This window comes from Gorilla gorilla, chromosome 2 (genome assembly GCF_029281585.2).
Source record: "Gorilla gorilla gorilla isolate KB3781 chromosome 2, NHGRI_mGorGor1-v2.1_pri, whole genome shotgun sequence".
Lineage (NCBI taxonomy): Eukaryota > Metazoa > Chordata > Mammalia > Primates > Hominidae > Gorilla > Gorilla gorilla.
Genome location: NC_086017.1, coordinates 125,542,195 through 125,567,731, shown reverse-complemented (window position 1 = coordinate 125,567,731; position 25,537 = coordinate 125,542,195). Strand labels below are relative to the sequence as shown.

General features: G+C 36.1%; 1 protein-coding gene across 43 annotated transcripts in view; it reads left to right on the top strand.

Moving 5' to 3' along the window:
• Nucleotides 1–25,537, top strand: part of ZBTB20 (zinc finger and BTB domain containing 20) — an 838,196-nt gene that overhangs the window by 451,515 nt on the left and 361,144 nt on the right. For 37 of the 43 annotated variants that reach the window (XM_055381701.2, XM_063704061.1, XM_055381680.2 and 34 more), the window contains one exon: nucleotides 8,521–8,568. The gene's annotated coding sequence lies outside the window, so the exon portion shown is untranslated. Of the gene's footprint in view, nucleotides 1–8,520; nucleotides 8,569–13,724; nucleotides 13,786–25,537 lie in introns of all 43 variants that reach the window. The other 6 variants (XM_055381703.2, XM_055381713.2, XM_055381692.2 and 3 more) reach the window with 1 other exon arrangement.

The window sequence follows — 25,537 nt, the reverse complement described above, 5'->3', positions numbered from 1 at the left end:
TGACTATAGTCACCATGCCTAGCCAATCATCTGATTTTTTTTTATGCATTATGTTTTAAAACTTTCTCCTAATATAAATCTTCAAAGGAATTTTTGTAAACATTCAAATGTCTGGTCTCATTTAAAGGTTTCTAGGAGATTGTGCATTTTCTTATCTAAGACAAAACATTTTCCAAATATGCATTTGGATATTTGCATATGAATAAACAGGGATTTATCAGAGCCAAGAGCAAAGCAAGAATCTCTTTTTAGGAGTCATTTACCCTTTCTACCTCCTACTTGGAGCATGAGGTAGCTCTCATCATTGGCATGGAGACTTTTTTTTTTCAGTTAGATGGTTTCATATTCTGTTCCTGGTGTTGCATTGCATTGCAGTACATATGGGCCTGGGAGTCAAACAGATCTTGATTCAAACCTCACTTCACAACTTTTTTAATTAGCTCTGTTTCCTTACGCAGGTTAGCTAACAGCTCTTTAACTATGTTGCTAATCTATAAAACATGGGCCACAGCTACTTCGCTGCAGGTTTGTATTAAACGAAATAATATTAATGGAATATATGTCATGTAGTATGTACTCAGTAAATACCAGTTTCCTCTGGCCTGTTAATTTTAATATATAGCTATGATTTCGTCCCCAATCCCTCCACATCATAGTGGCACATAGCATTACACTATAGGTATCAGATATTGTAGACAATGCTAAAGAAATAGGAGCAAGAAATTTTAGAAATTATTGATTATCTAATACTGACCCTGGGAATGAGCTTATGAGGAAAGAAATCTAAGGAAACCATCAGAAATTCCTGTCTCCTATAATTGTAATGTTTCCTACAATAATGAGTTAACAAACAGAAGTGGGAGATTTTTCAACACGGTGTTGCTGAAAGCCTATTCACATCAATACAGTGGAATAGAGTGATGTACATTAAACCTTATGAAATAATAGGAAATCCTTTTATTGCCCATTCATATGCCAGGTTAATGTGCTTCATTCCACAGTGGATGTTGCTCACCTTGGCTCACTCTAGATTAAGCTCATTGATTAACTACCCTTTGTAGGGGAAGGGTCAGAATACAACTCTCATTGAAATTATTAAATAGTTGCTATGTGTTTTCTTTTTTAAGAAATAGGAGGGGAGAAACACCTCCCACTCTAAGATACTTGGGGCTGCATTTCAGCCTACAGCTGATCATTTTAACTGAATTACAAACCCCATAAGCATAAGGTTTATAATGGAAACAATGACCCAATCTTAATTACAATGATTTTGGCAGCAATGTCCCTGCTATCCAGAGACTACTTACTCATGTCAGAGGACTCTTTTAACCTCCTCAGAGTTCGTTTTCTGTGTAACTACAATTTTAGTGTGCAGGTCTTTCTGACTTTTTTTGGAATTGAGAGAGTTTGACCACATTAAGCCAAGGAGATTTCTCTGGATCTCCTCCTGCTGTGCCGTAATCAGTCTCAAATATCTATAATGTAGAATGGAAAGAAAGAAAAGGTAAACGAAAGGTGTCCTGATGTAGTGGAAAATGAGTAGTCTGGAGATCATGAGCCTTTGCTCTCTGTCTTTGATGAGATACTTTGAGATGCTAGCCCCCAGTTTTCATATTGATAATATGGAGGTCTAGACAGCTGTAACTTTCTATAGGGAAGCCTATAGCTGTAGTTTACTCTGTTTGTCAATATCTTATTGCAGTTTTGTTTTAAATATAAACCAAAGGCCTATTTATTATAATAATACTAAATTTACACTTTTTCTTCCTTTGTAGTTTCTGAGGATATCACATTAACAAGGAAATTATTTCTGTGAGGAACAAGAATAAATAAAAGTTTGATAAAAAGATGAAAAGAGAGAGAGAAGGAAGAATATGAAGTCAGGAAGGGCCATATATGAACTAGACACAGAGTAGAAGTGAGAGGACAGGAGGCAAAAACTCTAAAGAGTCAAAAATTAAGACAAGGAAAAGGAGAAGCAACAATTTGAACAGTAGGCTCACATTTAAGATTAAAAAAGTATAAGATAGCTTTGAGGTGAACATTTTACATAATGTAAGAATTCCTTGTCTTATAAAAGAATCCTTTGAAATCTTCCCCTATGGCATTTAAAATAAGATTGAATTTATACAACTTTGATTTAGTCTGTGCTGTGAAAAAAATGAACTGTGAGCTTTAGATACTAGTCCCAGCTCTGCCTCAAAATATATACTTTTGAGAAAATTAATTCTGAGCCTCAGAATCTTCATATATAAAATGAAGAAGGACAGGTAAGTTCTCATCCACTTTTAAGAATCATGAAATGAAAGAGCACATGGAATGATCTTGTTGACATATTGCCAGAATGCTTACTGAAGGAAGTTGCTGAATCCGATTACATTAAATAGATGACCAAAGTTAGAGAGAGATAAAAAAAACTTTTTGAAGGTTTTGACTAATATCTACATTCTCAGTCCTACAGAATTAACAAGATGGTAGCCCCATTTTTTAAAAGAATATGGCTACTATTTCTAAACATGCTTTAAGTTGAATCTTCGCTGGAATTTTTGAGAAATTGTAGTTGCAATTCTTTTTCTAAAGGTCTTATTCTCCAATTAACTGAAAGATGGCATTTCTGACTTTCTAAACCAGAATTTTTTTTTCTAAAAAAAAAAAACTGTTTAACCAAGAAAATGGAAATCAGTACATTCTTGGTTGTCCTTCTAGTAATTTAAATTTGTGTAACCTAATCAAAACTCAACCTGCCTTGCCCTTCAACAAAAAGCCATATTCTCTTCCATTACTAAATGGCTACATTTGTCTCAGTATTTTTTAAAAGATGAATTACGTTGGTATCCCATGACTTTTTCTTTAGAATGTGTCCATGGAAATTAAAATAGACTTTTCTGTGCCCATGACTGAAATGGAAGACAGCCCAAAAGGGCTGGTGAAAATGAACACAAAACTTTGCTGATGTTATCAGTATTATAATTTTTGTTAAGCTTTTTCCTAATAAAATGGAACCGAAGTCAACTGACCCCTAAATAACTGCCTGATATTTCTCTTACAGTATTATTTTGTGTGCAGATTAATGATAGAGCAATATAGCCTAAGATTTCTTGTAAAACATCGGAATATATTTTTTCAGGCCTTTCTAGTGCACTCTTTCTACAGAGATATTTCTCCCATCATCATTTTTCAGTTTCAATAAATATTTGCTGAGTATAGAAAATGTGCCAAGCACCATGGTAAGTGCTAGGTATACAACTGTGTGCATACCACCATGGGTCATTAAAGCATCTTTGACAAATGGACAGAGTACGCATCTGTTTAATATTTTCTAAGCTCAGATGGCTGAAAAGAGAAGACAACTGGATGACTAGAAACCCCAACTCTTGTTCTTTCCTTTGGATAACCTCCTGTGATTTTTCCCAGTCATCATTTGCAAACACACATTGAGGGAGAAATCAGGTTCCCTGCCCAGCTTTTCAGCTGATTACTAAAGAGAACTTCTCTTTCTCTTTCTCACCTTAGTGGTTGTTCTCAGCCATAGGAGGGCACTCAGGTACAGGAAGGACCTGTACCTAGCAGCAGAAACAACTTCACCCTTTCTTTCTGGCCCAAGCTTTGGGAATTCATTATATGGCATGGGAAGCACTGAGCAGCATTCAAAGACTGAGAATGCTACAGGCATTCCACCCAAACAAAAGTTAAAGGCTCTCCATAGACATAAGAAATTATTTAAATTTATTTATGAATATTGTTCCTCAATTTAGCGTTCTTCCTCATTTTGCCTATTTCTCTTTTATTATCCTATATTGGGCTGTTTTGTTCAGCCAAACAATTTGTAGCATGTCTGTTTTCAAAGTAAAATAGTGATATATTTAAAGTTCTAAATGTGTTCTTTATGTATTTTTAAAGGAGATGGGTAAAATAGAATGTATTTCTCTTCACCCTGATGACATTCCCGTGATATATTTCAAATAATATTTTTGATTGGGTAAGCCAGTAGGACCAAAGCCATGGTGATCACAGATACAGATTCACAAATGCATAGAGAGAATCTTAAATAGATGCATATGGAGGAGTCTGACAGTATAGTGAAGTTGGTTTCAAGTAATTTGACACATTAGAACTTTCAGACATTCACCTGCCAGTAATCCTTATTAGAAATAGGATTGGAATATTGGGGTCACCAGCTCAAGACCATTTTTTTGTGAGAGCTGAACAATAACCAAAAGTCAGAGCTATAGGAAATAAAAATGAACCTATTCCAGTCATTAGAACTGTTTCTCTGAATAAGCTCTTTCTTCCTCTCCTTCATTCCTATTTTTTCCTCTCCCTATTTCTCCCTTTCTCTTTTTCCTCCCTCCCTCTCCTGCTCCTTTCTTTTTAGTGTTCTGAATTCATTAGATGGCATAGTGTAAATCAATAGTAAACGCTAACCGCCTACTCTGTACTCAGTTACGCAACATCACTTAACCGGTACACAGAGACAAAAAGGGAAAAAGCACACACAGCCTTTACATTCAAAAGCTCTTGCATAATTTTACTTTTCCACAGCCAAAAAGAAAAAAAAAAGGAAATAACAGATGGGGAAACTTACAGTTTTTTTTCCCTTTTCTCAGACTGTTTAAAAGGGAGTTAGTTAACATCCATGGCCCTTTCTAGTTGCCCTAGGCTGCAACAAAATGTCCCGTAATTATCAGCACCTTAACTGGCTTTAAATGAGACATCGTGACCTGTATGATGGGTTAATTTTCCAGGTAATATAAGGCAACTTATTTTGAGATGTTTTGACTTCGTTTTTACTTATTTTGTGAAAAACCAACAACATTTAAAGTATGAAACGAATTTTAAAATAGAAAGAGTATAAGGAAGACGGGTGTGTGTGTGTTTGTGTGTTTTCACTTGAAATGTATCCTGATGTAATATTTATGTAAAAAAGCCAGTTATATAAACCCATCTTTCTCTTGCTTTTTACTTTGGGAGCTATATAAAGCTCTAATGCTTTTTTTTTTCTTTTTTTCTCTTTTTTCTTCTTTTTTTTTTTTAACAAAGTACATTCAAACTCCAAAGTCTTAATGAAAGAGAAAACATCTAGATGCTACAACAGAGACAGTTAATTCAGACTTCCTATAGAATTCATCATCTAAACAACAGTTTTATGTAAGAAGGAATAGTTTCTGTAATTCTCATTTAGAACTTTCTGTCACATTTCTCCCTGGAACACCTTTGGTTTCACTGTACTGCCTTCTTAATGTCTCAAATGTACAATAAATCTCTCTCTTTCTCTCTCTCTTTTTCTCTCGCTCTTTCTGTAGCCCTTCGCTCCTTCCCACAACCCCCTCCCCCTTCTCTTTCATTGGAGTAACTCCCTTTCCACCTTAAGTGGGAGCACGGTGAGATTTGTATGCAATTTATCAGTCCTTCTTCCCTGTTGTAATATTTGGTTTCGCTTAACTGACTGGTGTCTTCTGGGAACCAGGCATTTGTCTGATAAGGGAGGTTAGAGGGATTTTTTGTTTTGTTTTGGTCTTCCTTTTTAGTTTCTGCCTCTCAAGCAGTCATAAAATGGATATAAAGTGATAGCACAGCCCTAGGCACTGTTAGGCATCTCTTAGAAGAAATTAAGTTCAGGTGTGTGAAGGGTAGCAGCAGTGGTGGTAGTTTTGATTGTTTTTAATACAACCAGAAAAGGTGGGAGGTGGGTGGAAGAGAGGATGGATGCAATCATTAGTGTGTGAGGAGGAACTATTGAAGCACTTGATCTCCTTGTATCTCGGATCAGCATCATTCTTTAAGATTATACTTTACTTCTGGATATTAAAACCATAAGAAATTGGTTCATTTAATTTTACTAAAGTTATGAATTTGTTTAACACTGTCTTATGTGTTAACTATTGCAATTTAGAATTCCTTTGTATGGAAAAATCTGGTGCACAAGATAAAAATCAAAACTATTACTGCCCAAATGTGTGGTTCTCTGTTTTAACAACTGGGTGATCGAGATTATTGGTATTATCCCATCTCTGTATTTGTGATGACTTGCGGAAATCTTTTCTGATCTTAATATGAATAATGGCTAAGCTAGTATATATATATTTAATGTATTTTATCAATACTTTTCCATTTAGCTTTATTTTCTTAACAGGATCTGTAGCTCAGATAAATTTATTACAGAGAAATAATGAAAATTGGTCAGAATATTCTAGTCTCTAACTGGGATATCATATTCCCACATGCATTTTTCTAAGGGTTCCTCTACATGTGTTATAGATGAGCTTGGATTCCAATATGCAGTTTTGCATGTAGGTGCCTGATTGTCAAAAGAAAAAAACATAAAACATTTGCACCATGTAAAGTGCATTGTTTATGATGTAATTTTAATATGATTAACAATCTGCACAAAGCTTTTTAAATGTGTAGTTCTGTATACAAGAAGTTATTCTGAGTACCCTAATTTTCAAATGGGTTGCTTAGATTAAAAAAAAAAAACAAAACTTAGAACACAAAAGTGAGGGAGATTTGCATTTTATTGATTGTCAAAAATAGTTGAAAGTATCTTGTTATGAAAGAAGCAGAGGAAAAGTCTTCGAACTTTTTCCCTGCCTCCTGTTGTCAGAATAGCTTCCATTTTCATCTTGGTGGGTTTTCACGGTCTCTGAACCATACTAGGGCAGGACTGACCTTTCAAATCTCGATGTGTGCCAATGTAGACTTCTCGGCTCTCATTTTCTGTTGTAACCAAGGCCTTGGGAACACATTAGCTGTTTCTCATTTTTCTGTTTTTTTATTTTTTTAATATGGGATCCAGGCTTAGGACAGGTGGCAGGCCTAAGCTTTCTGTTACTTGGACATGCAAGAAAAGAAGCTAGGGAGAATTTTAAACAGTTTCGAATTTTTCATAAGTCTTTGACAACTCTTTCACCCTAGCTTCTCTTCTTATTGCTGTTGGCAGTAGGGATAGATTTTTTCTTTTAATGTGGCAACAAGAACCTCAGTTACTGACTTACCTTTTCAAGCAGAATCCATCCAGTTGTGTCTGGCACATAATAGTACCATCGTAAATATTTTCCGTGTTTCAGTGAACTCGTAAGGGACCTGCTATGGCCAACCCTGCAGACTGCTGATGCAGGTAAGCAGTAAGCCATGCAAGTAATAAAGGGTAAGAAGAAATCTGATACAGAACTCTTCAGACTGTAGTAGTGGACCGATCACTTCATTTTATGAGAAAGGCCTTTTTATCCTTTCTGCCTTTATAAAAGAAGCAAATTTCAGAAGACAATTTTACATCTTTCCTAGAGGTTCTTTTTAGGGGTCGGTGCTGCATAGACTGTTGGCTGATTTAACAAACATAATTTTTGGCAAGCTACTTTGGTGATCCTCATTAAGTTTCATATGCAAATGTGTTAGATACTTATGATTCTAGCTATCGAGTATGCTCCTCATGCACTCTGCCACAGGGTCCTTTGAATCTTGGCTTTTCTCATTTTCTCTGGACAATTGTTTTTGGACTTCTTTTGTTTATATAAGTCCTAGGATGGTAACTATAAAAAAATTCTTTAGGGTTCTTCTTTTATATAGTGTTTCATTACTTTTAGCTACACGAATTCCTGATTTTTCTAAATCCATTTTGGCTTAAAGTAATCATGCCTGCCGTTTTCAAGGCTTTCGTTGTGGTAGTGATATTGGGGGTGCTGAGTGATCTGTGGGAAAACCACCTGTAGCTTCTAAATGTTAAAGGCATTGAAAAGCTTGTAGAATGATAGACTGATGCCTGTTAGATGAGCAATTTTTTAAATGCAGATTATATAATATTTAAAGACTTTGTTGCTCCACAGTAGAAGCTTTTTAAATGTTAATTTGGGTTTTGTTTTGTTGTTCTATGACTTCGCATAAAAGATTTTGGGTCTAAAAGGTTTCAGTTCACTCGTTCCATTTGTCTTACAAGACTTGGAATATAATATTATACATTTATTTATACTTATAAAGGAGGATAAGGCCAATAACTCACAACTCATGAAACCGAGGGTAAATAATCCATAGCTTATTCTCCCACCATTGCCACAATATTTATAACACAAATAACAAACAACTAAAAACAAAGAGAAACCAGTTTGTTTTTATGTACAAAATGTTTGATCAAAACTACAGTAAAGCTCAAATGGAGCTGCAAATCCTAGTGGTTTACAGTGGTTTGATTTATTTTTTTAAACAGACCATGGATAATTAACCATAAAACATAACCTTCTCAACACAAGTTACAGTGAATTGCAGAAATGGGCAGCAAGTCATTCATAACTGGTTGCAACTGGTTAGAGACTTTAAAGTTAAACATGCAGGCAGTTACGAAAGCTGCTTTCTTAGTGCACAATTCTATTTCCATTCCCAAAGGGAAGCATCCTTTACTTTTTATATACTACCACTTAGTCAGTATCCCAAAGTGAGGAATAAATGGGTTATTTTCTATGATTACCATGTTATCATACATTTATTAAAATAAATACCTAGCACTTACCCGTACTCTTTTTATTTCAGAATATTTCATCATTACTAACAGGATATTCCTCATGACATTGCTGTCTGGTAAGTAACTCTCATTATCTCTAAATGGCAGTCCAAAATATTGAGGTGCAAAGAAGTCAAATATCTTTCCATGAACCTCAGAAAATATGAGATCCAAAGGCTGTGGTGAGTCTTTGGGTCTAAACTTTAGCAATACTAAATTTTGACAGAACATATTTTGACATTGGTAAAGGACAGATCTTTAATATCCTATTTGTTCATTTGAAATACCAGCATTTAGAAGAATAAGAAACATGATCTCCAGAACCTATTATCACAGATTTTGACAAATATTTTAGAATACTCTGCTAAACAAGATGGAAGTATTCAAAGGATTTGTTTGGAAGACCCTCCAGAGAGATATATTTCCAAAGGAGACTCCTGAGTGGACAGAAAGAGTGATAGGGTGAAGTTGGGCACTGATGTTTCCTGTGTGGAACATTGTATGTTTTGAAAAAACTCAAAACCCTCCAAACACATTTAGTGATACTTTGAACTACCCATTAGTATTCTATGGTATTCTGTAAATTTGAAAGGCATTTGCTTCATTTGGATCAATCTTAAAATCAGACATGGTTGCGCTTGTACTTACCAACAAGCAAAAAAGGAAAATACCCTTCAAAGACATAAATAAGGCTATCCTCTTTTACCAGTTAAGTAAGAGGACCAAGACCAGGGCTACAGGTAAGCATAGGCTTGAAGATTTTTCTAGGTGTCTTGTAGTGAAAATTTGTAAAGTTTGTAAAGTTTCAAAAAGATTGGTATTGTGGACTTCTAGAATTCTTGATATTTCCATGACTGGGAGAAGAGTGCAGGTCAAGACTGAGGGTGTATAGATAAAGTATTATCCAATCAGAGCTTGAAACAGCTGACTTTGCTAGAGGCTGACCTGCATTGAAATGCACTGGCAACTATACTGGAGAGGGAGGAGGAGGAAAAGGGTGACTTCCCTGGCATCTAACTGTGTTCTGCCTGGCTCCATCTAGGCCTGTTTAGTCATGAACATCATATTCATCCAAACCTTTAAAAGTTACACTCTTGACTTCGCTTTATATGAATGTGCATAAACTGAGGGAAATAATCTCTTGGGGTAATAAAGATAGTTTTCTAACAGAGACTTTCCATATCCATTGTGCATAATCCATAGTTGTCACTGTGTTGTTGTTTCTGATTCTGTTGCACATCTATCTCTGTCTCTCTGAGCATATCCATCTCAACAGTGAAGGCCAGGAGCCTTCGGGATTGTAGCTCCGCCTCCCTCCCCACTCCCGTGCTTTACTTGCTATGCTACCCCGAAAGAAACTCGTATTAGTAAGCCTCAGGAGCTCAAGGGAAAGGCTTATTTGGTAACTTTAATTTGTCGCTCCTTTTGCATTTATCACAAAATGATCTCATCACAAAAAGGACTGAATTTCACGCTTTTGCTGGCTTGCAAACAAGCCAGTTTCTTCCCTATTGCTATCCAACACAGAGAAAGCTCTTTATGTTTCTATGATCAGATAAAATCTGTATTGACGTTTCTTTTCCTGTGGGTGTATTTCCCTTCTAGGTATGGAGATTTAAACTATCTGGGCAATGCTGTGTGTTTGCAGTTTCTCTGTTTCAGTAAATGAAAAGCTCCTTGGGGAAGGAGAACATATCTTTTCCACTAATGAATAAATATTTATTTTCATTTTAAAATGATACATGCTCATTAAAAATAATTTAGAAAAACACATAGGAGTAAAATGAAGAAAAATTAAAGTAATTATTTCTATAATTTAAATCCAATCATTAATAACCATTTGATATATTTCCTTACTCTCATTTTCCCCGAAGATATATTTTTAAAACATGATGTTATCATACTTTCTATATAATTTTGTGTCCTGCTTTGAAAATTTAACCTAAGAAATATGTAATTACATAGACCTTATAAACATTTAAAATAAATAAATAATATTCCTGAAGAGGAATAGCTCATTTAACCTAAATGCCCAACAAGAGCATTATTATTATTATTTATATCTCAATAATACCTTGCATAAACAGTAAATGAATCAGTCAACAAATAATAAATGAATAAAAGTTCAAATCAGTATATGTTTTTAAATTTTTTATGATAAAAAATCTTAAATTCATGAATATAGACAAATTACTATAATGAACTCTCATGTACTCATCACCAGCTTGCACAGTGACTAACTGATGGCCTGTTATTTTCTCACTATATCGCCATGTTATGTTGAAGCAAACCCCAGACATGTAGTATTTAGTACATCATTATTTCAGATCCATCAGGATATTTTTTACATGTTAATGTTAAAAACTATTCAGATAAATAGTTCTTATTATTATATATAGTAGTATTTTTCTTCATAGTATCCTGACATCATATTTTCTAACATGTAACAATTGATTGTAAAATCTCATCAGTGAGTTGCCTAATATTCTTAGACACATCTGTAAGCCACAGGGCAATTTGGTTGCCTAGAGAAATATTTCACAGATTTGGCTAGGTTTCTTGGGGGAACTATTTTCTTTTGGTACTTTTTTTTGCTTGACTCAAATTTAGGATGCTAATTTGCATGCCAGATCTATACAGCATTAATTATACTTATTATTGGGTTTAAGCGTGTGTTGAATACAACTTCTTACCTGAGGTGAAAGGAAAGCATAGTCCCCTTATTACTTAGAACTCCAGTCTGGCTGCAGCCAACCAATACCAGATAAATATGGCAAATCTACTTAAATCAAATGTAACACTGGCTTTAAAAGTTTATAATTTTTAATTAAGGTTATTGGCAGACATGGAAAACATGTGATGGGTATGTGAGGCATTTAGAAATATGTAAAAGGGGGAATTATATAATAAAAATCTGAATCATTTTTAAACACCATGTTTGGGGGGAAAGAAATTATGCATTGTATAACAAAGGGTGCTCTCTGTGCTTGTATTATTGCTCTAGTTTATTCTAAAAATATTTTAGAGAACCCTCTATGAGCCAGCTTTCCATGGCTAGCCTAGATCCTATACACACAGAGTTCCACAGATGAGGAATGCTCTGTACAAATCAGGCTGTCTGTAGAGAACCTGTATCTGTAGTCTTGTGCTGTCTCACTGTCTTTGAATTGTAGGTCAGTGACTATTCTGTAGTGATGTGTTGTCCAACAGGTGTATTACAGTCATCAGAAATTCAGGATGTAACTATGCAACATACTGCATCAGTATAAACTGAATTTATGTGTTACTCAGGTCTATTTAATCTTAGGAGCACATTTTCCATTGGCCTCGAAAGTGAGTAGCTAGAATATTGATGTGCCTAACCCTTGGGGAAGAAAAAAAAGTTTCCCCACCACACTAAATCTCTAGAAAAATATGAGGGTTTACAGTATGGACATATACAAAATATTTTAAGCCAAAACTGCTAGAGCAAAGCACATGGAAAAAAAGAGAAAGTCATAACATTAGCAATAAACTATCCCAAGCAAACAGAGAGCATATATAAAATTTGTCAGATTAGATGGTGTAAACAATACAAACTCTTTTTTTTTCTTTCCATTTCTTTTTCCCCTCTGAATCTTCTGATTATTTCGTCTCCTTTACTCTGGGCCTGTCATCATCATTAAAATATCAGAAAAGGTTAGAACTATATCGGATGGCTTGACTAAGGCAGGTGTCACAAGAAAAGACCAGTAGGAACTAGCCATTATACTGTTTTAAAGCTGCAAGTCTTCTTCACTTTTTTCAGCATCCTGTTCTTATATGTGGTGTTAAATTATGTGTCTCATATCACATAAACCTAGAATATAAACTGCCTTTTAAAAAGAGCCATAAGTTTACCCACGGTTCTTTCTAGCTTATGTATTATATATTTCACCCAAGTGAACCATCAATGCCTCATCATTCTAATAGCTGTAATAACAATAATTATTATTAATGATAGCATTTGCTTCTTGGTGTATGTACGCGTACACCTTTTTCTCTTGCTTCAGGTTTCCTTATGCTTGGCCTCTTTGGCTCTTGGTGCTAGTTCAATTGTTGTTACATTTGTAACCTCATGTATCCTCAAGCTATAAGACATTTCTTAGAACGAACTAGTACAATACACCTTCCACCTCCTTTCCCCCAGTTAAGCTCAGAATTGTGGTTAGATGATTCTGCTTACATGAGGCAGGGAATCCTTGGCAGATACCCCCACCAACCAAGATTTTCATTTTAGACCTAAGGATACCAATACATGTCACAAAAGCAAGATAAGTGGTTTGTTCAGATCATCAGATCCCTGTTTAATGAAGCTGACATATTTTCTGAATAAACTTTATTGGATGCATAACACAGGATCATGCACAACTGCTATAGGATGGGATTTATGACATTACCGTAATGAGAGAACTTTGGTCATTCTGCTCTACCTAGAGTGGTGAAGGAAGGATAAAAACCCCACTCAAGACAAAAATATTCAAGAAAATGGTTCTGTAGTCAGCTCATTCCTTTCATGGTGGAAGTGTTAACGAAAGAAATCTTCACTTATTTTCCTCCTCTTACCTAGAGAATACTTTCTTCTTACCTAGAGTCTGTGATATGAAGAATATGCTCTGTAGTTGGTCTTATCTTATGTGGATTGGTCCGTGGGACACTATGCTAGGCTCCATAGAGAACTGGTTATGTATGTTCTGTCCTTCTCTATGAAAACATTCCTAACCGTACTGTTGATGTATACATTTCGGTCAAAAGTAATTTGCTTTCTGGGTATTTGATGGCCACTCTGTGAATCAACCTAATGTATTTGTGGTATGGAAATCTGTAACCTCTGAATACTAAGTTTAAAGACTCTTATAATTAATTATTGAAAGGCACTTTAGCCCTTAACTATTTCTCTCTTTGGGGAAACAAATTGATTGGTTAGTCATGTCTTTGTTTATTTTTATTGTTGTTGCTGTACACATTGCACATAAAACAGGAAAGAGGAAAGGCTGTTTGTAAGAGGTAATTACAATGGCAAAATTGTATTTTCTCTAACTGTTCTCATTTTCTCATGTCTGATTATATCAAGACCTGCACTCTAGAAGTGTGTTTCAGTTTTGCTAAGAAAATGATAGAGGAGAAGAATAAATCCATTTCTATAAAGTGATGTCAAACACAACTTGACACAGTTACAAATTTCTTTTTTTTTTTTTTCCAACTTTTATTTTAGATTCAGAGGATACATGTGCAGGCTTGTTACCTGGGTATATTGTGTGATGCTGAGGTTTGGGGTATGTATGATCCCATCACCCAAGTACTGAGCATGTACTGAACAGTTAGTTTGGTTTTTTGTTGTTGTTGTTTTGTTGTTTTTTTGAGATGGAGTCTCATTTTGTCACCCAGGCTGGATTGCAGTGGTGCAATCTTGGCTCACTGCAACCTCCGTCCCCCCGGTTCAAGTGATTCTTGTGCCTTAGCCTCCCAAGTAGCTGGGATTACAGATGCGCGCCATCATACCCAGCTAATTTTTGTATTTTTAGTAGAGACAGGGTTTCACCATGTTGTCCAGGCTGGTCTCAAACTCCTGGCCTCAAGTGATCCACCTGCCTTGGCCTCCCAAAGTACTGGGATTACAGATGTGAGCCACCGCGCCCGGCCACTAAGAAGACTTTGATTTCTCATCACATCTTTTGATAATAAGGATCTGGAGCCAAAGAAGAAACAGAAACTACTTTTAAGACCTTTGGAGATCCAAGTTTAGTGGACTCTTAAGAGCCTGTATTATTTCTTGGATGACTTATCCAGCCCTTTGTAGAATCAGAACTCTCACAATTTTCTTTAAATCAAATAAAACCCAAGGGGTTAAGTGGATCTTTAAAATTATTTCCAGGTCATTCTTTCAATAAACATTTATTGATTTATTTGTTATTATTTCAACAAACTATGTGACAGGCAAACATGAACTCATTTCTTTCTTTCTTTTTTTTTTTTTTACTTTTCAACTCCTTTTATTTATTTACCCATTTATTTTCCTTAAGCAAGTAAATCTCCCTATGGATTGTTAAGGGCCCTGTGCATATTTGCATGTAGCCAAAGATTCAGTCTCTTTCAGGAACTCTGGTTGTCAACTGGTGATCATGCCTTTGTCTTTTCTCATAGTTCTGCCTGTGGCGCCTGTCACTAGCAGTCAAATAAGGACAATTTTACCATTCTCTCCTGCTGCTCTAATTTTTTTTTAGTGCCGGTACATGAATTTGTTATTCTTTATAATTCCCTTTGAAGTTGGAAATCCAAGGGGAATCTAAAACCGACCAGATGTTTCTGCTGCTGGAAAGGAAAGAGAGTAAGGATTAAGTTTAACAAAAACTTGGTCTCCAGAAAAAAAAAAAAAAAATCATTTCAGCTGGAAATCATCTTTAAATGCATTCATTTGCTACATATCTGTTAGTTAATTTACATTTACTGGTCCTTTGTAGGCAATATCCTCTATCAATGTACTCTGGGGAAAAATCATACGTTTTGTTAACAAATAGACCCATATTGTGGTTTGCTCAGGCCCATTTCCCTTATGGAGTTTTAGTTCTATTACTCTGCGTATTTTTCTCACATGCCTTACACTGAAGTTATTCTGTTGCTCTTGTTGTTGTTGTTGTTATTGCTGTTGTTGTTGTTGAAGGTTCACTATCATATCACATAAAGTTTGGAGGCCATTTTAGCAAACTGATCCAAGAGGGTGAGGTCAATACAGCCTGCGGTTAGGGAGGGAAGGAAGGAAGTTCTGCCAAACTGCTTAGCCTTTATGGAGAACTTCATTCTCGTTAGAGATATGTAGATCAAAACAAGAACAAGAGTGATGAAGGCCTTCAGGGGGAATAAAGAGAAAGTCTTGTGGTTTTTCGAGGATTCAGATGACATTGCAGACAGTGTAAATAAACAGGTTGGGAAATGAAAAATGATAGAGAAAGGTATATTAGAAAACAAAAGAGAAACGGGCATATGTGAGACACATTTACAAGACCTCTCAGAATGGGTGCCCAAGGCTTCAGACCCCAATACACAAAGGGAAGAGTAATTAAAAAATAAAATTAGAGAAGAGTCTTAAAAATCAATCAGAATGTTTTGGTGGTTTGCTTAATACTTCACAAAAGCACTGGATTGAAGAAATGGATATTTTATTTGCTTGTTTCCTGCACAGCATCTCTCATACTATCCTCCTCAGTTGTTCTCTGGATTTGCTAGGCTTCCCTAGGTTTTCAGAAGGACACCAAATTCTGTGAATAACTGCTTCGCACTCTTTACCTTGCTCAGTGGATTAAACATTTGGAAACATTTCCCACACCTCACCATCACAAGGGAAGAATACTCACCACTCAGAGTTTCTATCACCCTACCCTATCTTATTTTTAAATAGAAAGTCTGAGTCCTCAGTAATTATATTAAGCTCCTTAAGCTGCACATATCAATTGCATATACCATTTTAAGCATTTTCCAGTCTTTTTAAAGAGAGAGTAGAGGAAAAGACAGAGAGAAATCACTTAGCAGCTGATTCACTTATTTTAAGCAGCTTTCTTCATTTTAAAATATAAAAAATTCAGGTCCTGGAACATTGGGTGATTTGAATGTTCTATAAAGATTTGAAAAAAGATTTTTTTAAAATTATATGTTCTACATTCAGGGACCTGGATTTTCAGTTTAGTCCTTAAAAAAAACAGGTTGGTGAAGTAAAGGAGTTTTCAATCTAAACACTTTTTCTTCTTCCTTTTCATTTATTATTCATGTTTATTATTATTACTATTCTCTTTTGTCAAAGCATATGGTATGAAAAGCATTTATGTTGGTCTCACTACTGACAGAGCTTAACCTAATAATCCAAGACTTGGAACTTGGTGTTTCAATAAAGGAAACACTGTTTGAGGTATTTTCCATTCAAACCAGCATCAAAAGTTTTTAATTAACACCATCAGAAATTAATGGACTGAATGAATGCAAGACAGCGTTCCTACATACCCCTTTACTGGGAACAAGACAGCAAGTGGGATCCATTGTGTATGTTTGTATTTTATAATGTATTTTTATTTACTTATTGAAGCAGAGTCCCAGCTGCACATTGCGTAGCAGAGCTACGAGAGTGAAACCTGCCGAGGGCTGCTTCACTCCAGCAGTTTCATTTTGCTCACTGATTGTTGTCCTGAGTTCTTTGTGATTGTAATTGGTTAGAAAGTTTGAAATTAGCAAGTCCTTGTCAGCTCATGAAAGCTTTGAAATCATGAGGCTTGATACAGCTATCAAGCCTGCTGATGCCTAATCACTTTTCGGGCTAAGAACCTCCAGAGCGGTGAACATTCTCAGTCCCCAGGCTTTACCTCAATCACCAATTCACCACCCTCTGGAGCTCCTTGTCTTGGATGGTGGCTTTGTTTGGGGCCCTTTCTTTTCCATCACTGAAGCCTATAGCGGGATGAACAGATTTTGGACTGACTAATGGGGATGGGGGTTGTTAGGAAATGAGAGCAAATGGGAAAACAGAATGATGTAGGGGATCAAGGGAATAGGGAGGAAGGAAAAGGGGTAGAAAGAGCATAAAAGAAAAAGGAAGCGGGATATAAGATGGAAAGAGCTTTGTAAATATTGACATTTAGATTCTGTGCAACTGGATTTGATATCTCAGGATAGAACTCACTGATAGAGCCTAAATGGTCCCAAGGGCTCTTTATTTTTTCAGACTTTTTTTTAAAGGCTTGCCCACTCATTGTCAAAGGGAAGACATGTGTGTTCATATAACCTACCTACCCTGCCACCTCCCCATTTGTGAGGACCAGGAATACAATATTTTCTTTTATACATTACATTAGAGGAATGAGGGGTTTATCAACTCCTCTCCTGTAACCATAAAAGTATCCATTGTTTATCCTTATGCTCTGAGTCCCCAAACCAATTTTCTCCATAAAACTCTTTCACAGCTTGGTAAATTTTTAAATAACCCCACCTTCATCCTTGTAGCAATGCAGGAGCTGCTCAGGCAGGTTTAACTAAAGTAAATAGATACTGTCAGCAATGATGAAATGTTTACAAATGCTTAAAGGTCTTAATAACTTTCTGTATATCTAACTCATTTATGTTCAAAGACCTCAAGCTTCATACATTTAGGTGCAACTCTTAACCTGTCCCAATTTCTCCTGTATTTTAATAAAAACAAAAATAAATACAAACCAGATACAAAAACAACACCACAAATCTTAATGCCATGAATTCAGAATGTCAGAAAAATTTTCAATAGGCCCCATTATGGCAAAATGCTGCAAAAATGCGTCAGCATTTTGGGAAAAGCTCCCTAAAGTCATTCAACCATTTCTTCCCTGAAATATGGGAAGATGAATACATATTAGACTCCTAGAAGAAAATAATTGGTGAATGAGAGTCAGGATTTTCATAAGCACTGCTAAAAATCTGATCTTGCCATCATAGCAAGAGAATCAGTTAAGCCCATTAACAACACGTCATTTTTCTTAGCTGGACAGTGTAGGATTTACTGTCCCAAAGTTTGACTTCATGCAGGAGTCAGAGGAGACAACTTGTTTGGAATATAATTTAATAAAGAAGATGCAGCCTAACCTTCCCCAGATCATACTTTAAAGGATGCAATATCAGACTACACAGTATATTATACACCACCGCCCCCCACCCCGAGTCTTTACAGGCTTCTGTAGCAGATATGGCTGTCAGAATCCTGTCATAGTCCCTCAGAGATGTCAGGCAGTGCTGTCATGGTCCCTTCAGCTGCACCTGAAGCCATTCTCTGCTAACCCTGACTCCCACCTCAAGTATGCTTTTCCTTCTGCCCCAGGACCTTCTCCAATGCTGGGAGATCTCAAAAAATCTAGGATGGGGAGAGTGGGGCTTACAGAAGTGGAACTTCATGCCCTGGGGAAACTCTCAACTAAAGGAGGAATAGAGCCAGAAAAAGAGATGTTCTAGCCTCTATTTCTTTATAATGTCTACCTCTGGACCCATTTTTTGTAAATCTCAGAGATCCTGGCCAATCCTTATTATTGTCAATCCTTATTATTATCTTACCCTCTGAGATTACCTTCTAAGTTACTGCTTGTACCGAAGCCTTTGGAGAGAACCTAAAATGAGCCAGGTACTCAGGTTGGTTGGTTTGTGTTAATCAATTTGCAGCAACTTCTTCTCTACTGTTGACTGCCCCCCATGAATTATTGTCCATTGATGGCCTGATTCCCACCTTCCATGAGACAGATTAATAAGACTCCACAACACAAATGACAATGGAATGGAAAGTTCAGAACTCTCTTTCTGTACCTCAGTGTCTAAGACATGGATATGTAAAGATTTTTTCTGGGGTATGGTGACCAAGATGATCACCTTAACATCACAAGTCTACTCCGTTTTAACCAAAATGTCCCAGTCTGGACTGAAGAAACTAAAGGATGAGGAATAGTCCAGCAAAAGGTACCTTAATTTTCCAAGTAGTTTACTTTGGCTCCAGGTAAGTACAAAAGGACATGATATTCCATGTTAGCTATATTTCTCTCTGAAAAAAAAAATTCCTTCTTTTAGAAAAGTTCATCAAACATTTAATCTAGGAAAATAAACTATTGACAACTACAGAATTTGTTCCCGCAGAAAATACCTAAAGTCTCTGCTCATTTCATGTTTACTAATATTTCATTAGTCAAAGCAAGTCACTTAACCAAGCTCAAAGCCAAGAGACAGAGATATATATCCCATCTCCCACATTAACACATACTCTACTGAGAGTTACATTCAAGTCATATGGTAAAGCTTATGGATGTAAAGTTCTATTATAGAGAGGGAGTGAAGAATTAGAGAAAGTAATCCGGTCTATCACATATATTATTGGTTTGGACTCAGAAACAAATGGCTTGAATAAACAACTTAAGAAGCATGATGAGTTATAAGGGACTTTTGTGTTAGTGATTGATACCACATTTACAATCACAGTCTCTCTAATCACCTTCAGGGGTTTTCATCATAGATTACTTTTGAATTCATCAATTACGGTAAGCACTGAATAGAAAATAAGGGTCAGATAAAACACAGTAGGTTAGAGATGAAGAGTGCGAATTCTATTCCAGCTCTATCACTGAGGGTGAAATCTCACACATTTCTACTGATTTTTCCCCCCTCAGTATTATGATCTCAAAAAAGGAGTACTACTCTTCTTTTTTATTTTTTCTTAGTATAGAAAGCATACAAAAGGCAGTGTAGAATTCTGTGCGTAGCATAAATTACAAGAGGACAATTAAAATCCCCACAAACATCTAGAAGTAATTTGTTTTCAAACTTTGGGGATATACCTTTCTAATCATTTTTTTTCCTGTGCATATATACCCTTTTTGTTTTTGGTAAAACACTGTGAACACTGTTTCTACTTTTGTCTCTTAAATCTGTGTTGTGAGTAACATTCTATGCCTTTAAATAATCTTCAGTGTCATTTTTGTGAGGATTTATTCCACATTCACCATCCTTTTGTGAAATTTAAATCAGATGTCATAAAGTCTTTAAAAAGCAGAATTGCTTTGAAAATAAAGGTATTATTATTATAGAATTTTAGAGATTAAAGAAAAAAAGAAACTAACATTTAATGAAGACCTACTGTGTGCCATGCCATGTGCTTAGAACTTTGTTTAAGCCATTTCATTTAATAACCTTTCAACCTAATGAAGCAATATAGCATGATGGTTAAACTCTGTGGGCTATAGGCTGTCAAGTTCAGCTGCACAGCGGCTAACTAGCTTTATGACTTTTCAAATGTTTATCTTCTTTTTGGCTTAGTTTCTCTGTTACAAAGTGGCAATAATAATAATAGCACTCACCTCCAAAAGATTGTTGTAGGATTAAATGATTGGATAGGTTCAAAATGTTAGGAACAGTAGTATTCAATAAACATAGTTATTATTTGCTATCTTTCCCACTACTCCATAAACCCTCTATTAAAATACAAATCCACATTGATTTTAACTGCTTTGGTGTAGAAGTGGATTCTAAGAAGAGGCAATGTGAAATAAATGGAAAAGCCAAGGATTTTATGTTTTTTAATCCTGGCTCCCAGCCTTCTAATAATTTTGCCTCTGGGAATTTAGTTAAGATTTACAGGCTGGGCGTGGTGGCTCACGCCTGTAATCCCAGCACTTTGGGAGGCCGAGGCAGGTGGATCACCTGAAGTCAGGAGTTTGAGACCAGCCTAGCCAACATGGCAAAACCCCAACTCTACTAACAATACAAAAACTAACCGGGCGTGGTGGCACACGTCTAATAGTCCCAGCTACTTTGGAGGCTAAGGCAGAAGGATCGCTTAAACCCGGGAGACGGAGGTTGCAGTGAGCCAAGATCGCACCACTGCACTGCAATCTGGGTTACAGAGTGAGACTCCGTCTCAAAAAAAAAAAAAAAAAAAAAAAAAAAAATTATACTCTCAGTTATGTTTTTATTTAAAATGGGTAAATACTAACAATCTAAGGATTTTTAAGTGATAATTTAAATGAGATAATATATGTTTAGAGTCTACTATCTTGCCTAAACAAGAAATGGCTTTGTAAATGTTAGTCTGTCCTCTCTTGCATTGCCATTAAATTGTTGTATTTGTTTTAACAATTAGTATCTCTGGGCAAGTAAATTTATATACTTTTACCATTACCACAGGCACTCATGCATTAGTGTGAGACAGTCAATAAATACCTAAAGACTGTGTGGAGGCAGTGCTGCTAAGTTGTAAGCTGGTATATTTCTTGGCTTTCTGCAGTTTATCGCCAGTTTTCCCTGACTCTAGCATGATCTGTACCCTGCAGATGTCCCCACTGTTTTTTGATTCAGTAACAATCATTGTCAAACAATAGATTTCTCTTTTGTATCTAGTTGATGTGTAAAGGTTTTTATTCAAATTAACAGAAAACATTTTCATAAAGCAGCTTTTAATTTATTCAATGAGCATACAAGATTACTAAGTGAAACATGCAGGAGAGAATGATTGAGTGAATGACTCTATCTTATTTATCTAATAGTTACTGAGCACTGGTTGTGACATTGTAGCATTTGGACATCATTACTTGGCCAAGTATATCAATGCAGTGTGCTTCTTTTTTTGTTGTTTGTAAAACTTAGACAAGAGTCAAGATCAATGCCCTCAGGCTGTTAACTGTTTAGATTCTAGAAAGAAACTTGGAGATAAATAGCTTCAAAATAAAATAGAGTGAAATAGATACTGTTATAGAAGAATAGGCAAGGCACTGTGGTTAATTCTTTTTTTTATTTTATCACATTTTTTTTTAAAAATTTTAAGTTATACTTTAAGTTCTGGGGTACATGTGCAGAATATACAGGTTTATTACATAGGTATACACATGCCATGGTGGTTTGCTGGACCCATCAACCCAACATCTACATTAGGTATTTGTCCTAATGCTATCCCTCCCCTAGCCCTAGACCCCCAGATAGGCCCCAGTGTGTAATGTTCCCCTCGCTGTGTTCATGTATTCTCATTGTTCAGCTCCCATGTATGAGTGAGAACATGCAGTGTTTGGTTTTCTGTTCCTGTGTTAGTTTGCTGAGAATGATGGTTTCCAGCTTCATCCATGTCCCTGCAAAGGACATGATGTCATCCTTTTTTATGGCTGCATAGTATTCCATGGTGTATATGTGCCACATTTTCTTTATCCAGTCTATCATTGATGGGCATTTGGGTCGGTTCCAAGTTTTTGACACTGTGAATAGTGCTGCAATAAACATATGTGTGCATGTGTCTTTATAGTAGAATGATTTATAATTTTTTTGGGTATATACCCAGTAATGGGATTGCTGGGTCAAATGGTATTTCTGATTCTAGATCCTTGAGGAATCACCACACTATCTTCCACAATCATTGAACTATATTTACATTCCCACAAACAGTGTAAAAGCATTCCTATTTCTCCCCATCCTTTCCAGCATCTGTTGTTTCCTGACTTTTTAATGATCACCATTCTAACTGGCGTGAGATAGTATCTTATTGTGGTTTTGATTTGCATTTCTCTATTGACCAGTGATGATGAGGTTTTTTTCATATGTTTTTTGGCCGCATAAATACCTTCTTTTGAGACGTGTCTGTTCATATCTTTGCCCACTTTTTGATGGGGTTATTTGTTTTATTCTTGTAAATTTGTTTAAGTTCCTTGTAGATTCTAGATATTAGCCCTTTGTCACATGGATAGATTGCAAATATTTTCTCCCATTTTGTAGGTTGCCTGTTTACTCTGATGATAGCTTCTTTTGCTGTGCAGGAGCTCTTTAGTTTAATTAGATCCCGTTTGTCAATTTTGGGTTTTTGTTGCCATTGCCTTTGGTGTTTTAGTCATGAAGTCTTTGCCCATGCCTGTGTCCTGAATGGTATTGCCTAGGTTTTCTTCTAGGGTTTTTATGGTTTTAGGTCTTACATTTAGGTCTTTGATCCATCTTGAGTTAATTTTTGTATAAGGTGTAAGGAAGGGGTCCAGTTTCATTTTTCTGCATATGACTAGCCAGTTTTCCCAACACCACCTGTGAGACAAAGATTATGATACCTGTCTTGCAGGGCTTGTTCATATTAAGCACCTAGGACCTTACCTCAATGCATGATATGCCCTCAGCTCATGGCAGTTACAATTATAATCACTTTATTTTCTCACCTCTGTTCTCTCTTACTAGTCCCATCTTCCCTAACCTTTACTACTTTTCAGATCACATTTGTTGTTCTTTGCATTTTTGTTGTCTATTATAAGGCCTAGCACATAATAGATGGACTAGAAATGTATCTTTAATGAAATAATAAATTATAATAACTTTCTGAGGTCATTCTTATGCTCATGCTTTCTGGATAAATACAATATACCTTTCTTTGGCATTAAATTTTAAGTAATTCTACATACTCAAACCATTTAATGACCAAATTTCAGGAATTTTCTTTCATTGAAAGTCTCTCTTTTTGAAATTATCAGCTTAATACAACTTAAAGTCATACATAAGATGCAATGATTCTGAGACATATACATGAAAACTACTGACTTTGAAGTTACTCACTTCAAATCTTTAGCTATATATTGTTCAAAAGCACAGTCAAAATGGTACCTATATCTTCAGTGTGGAGGTGAAGGCAGTATTAACAATATCCTATAGTTGACTGAAGAGTTGGTTACAGCAAAGCTCTCCATTGCCCTTAAATTTTCTCTCTCCTTAATACAGTAGGATCAATTTTAAGTGCATTTTATGTGTGCATTTTAAAACTCTTTTTTTAAAAAACAATAGAAATGGCTTTCAGAGTGATGCTGATATTGGTTGATGATGCCAAGGCACCAATGGAGAGCGTATTTTTTAAATTGAATATGTTTTTATTTTCTTGTTTGTTGATTTTTAAAGTGAATCCAAATGTGAAGAGGAAAAAAATCAAATTCTGCCAATTTGAAAAGAACAAAACCAGCTAAAACCTTCTTTTAAAATTTCTAAGCTATTATGAGAATACTACAGACAAAAGATTGCGTATGAAAGATTTTTTTATAAAGAATCAGATTGCTTTGCCTTTCTTTAGTCATTTCAAAAGTCTTTGTCAGGTATGAAAAAGAAATATACTCAAAATGAAGAGTAAATATAATTAAAACAGTTCCTTGCCTTAACATATAAGCTTCTTATGGGCAAAAATCTGTGTAAAGTTAATACTGTAAAACTTTGATTTAAAAGAAGGAATAAGAAAGAGTAGGCAGAGAGAGGAAGGGGAGAGGAAGAAGTTTGATTTTTGTAAGAGTAAACAGAAAATGATAGTAAATGAAATGATATTAAATCATTAGCTGCTTTTTTTTATTATTGTACTTTAAGTTTTAGGGTACATGTGCTTGTGCAGGTTAGTTACATATGTATACATGTGCCATGCTGGTGTGCTGCACCCACTAACTCGTCATCTAGCATTAGGTATATCTCCCGATGCTATCCCGCCCCCTTCCCCCCACCCCACAACAGTCCCCAGAGTGTGATATTCCCCTTCCTGTGTCCATGTGATCTCATTGTTCAGTTCCCACCTATGAGTGAGTATATGCGGTGTTTGGTTTTTTGTTCTTGCGATAGTTTACTGAGAATGATGATTTCCAATTTCATCCATGTCCCTACAAAGGACATGAACTCATCATTTTTTATGGCTGCATAGTATTCCATGGTGTATATGTGCCACATTTTCTTAATCCAGTCTATCATCGTTGGACATCTGGGTTGGTTCCAAGTCTTTGCTATTGTGAATAATGCCGCAATAAACATACGTGTGCATGTGTCTTTATAGCAGCATGATTTATAGTCCTTTGGGTATATACCCAGTAATGAGATGGCTGGGTCAAATGGTATTTCCAGTTCTAGATCCCTGAGGAATCGCCACACTGACTTCCACAATGGTTGAACTAGTTTACAGTCCCACCAACGTGTAAAAGTGTTCCTATTTCTCCACATCCTCTCCAGCACCTGTTGTTTCCTGACTTTTTAATGATTGTCATTCTAACTGGTGTGAGATGGTATCTCAGCTGCTTTTAATGATACAGTTTTAGACCCACAATGTATATATATATACTTTTCAAATTTCCAGTATTTGGCATGTACCTGACACACAGTCATCTCTTTTCAATAGTTAACAGAATGAGTGATATTGTCTGGGCCAGCAGCCCCCAACGTTTTTGCCACCAGGGACCAGTTTCGTGGAAGACAATGTTTCCATGGACTGAAGGGGCGGGGATGGTTTCAGGATGAAACTGTTCCACCTCAGATCATCAGGCATTAGATTCTCATAAGGAGTGTGCAGACTCAATCCCTCACATACACAGTTCACAGTAGGGTTTGTGCTCCGATGAGAATCTAATGCTGCTGCTGATCTGATAGTAGGCAGAGCTCAGGCAGTAATGCTTGCTTGTCCACTGTTCATCTCCTCCTGTACAGCTAAGTTCCTAACAGGTACCAGTGTCTGAAGCCTGGGGACTGGCGGCTGCTGGTCAAGGCCACATTAGTTTGTTGTTAAGTGCA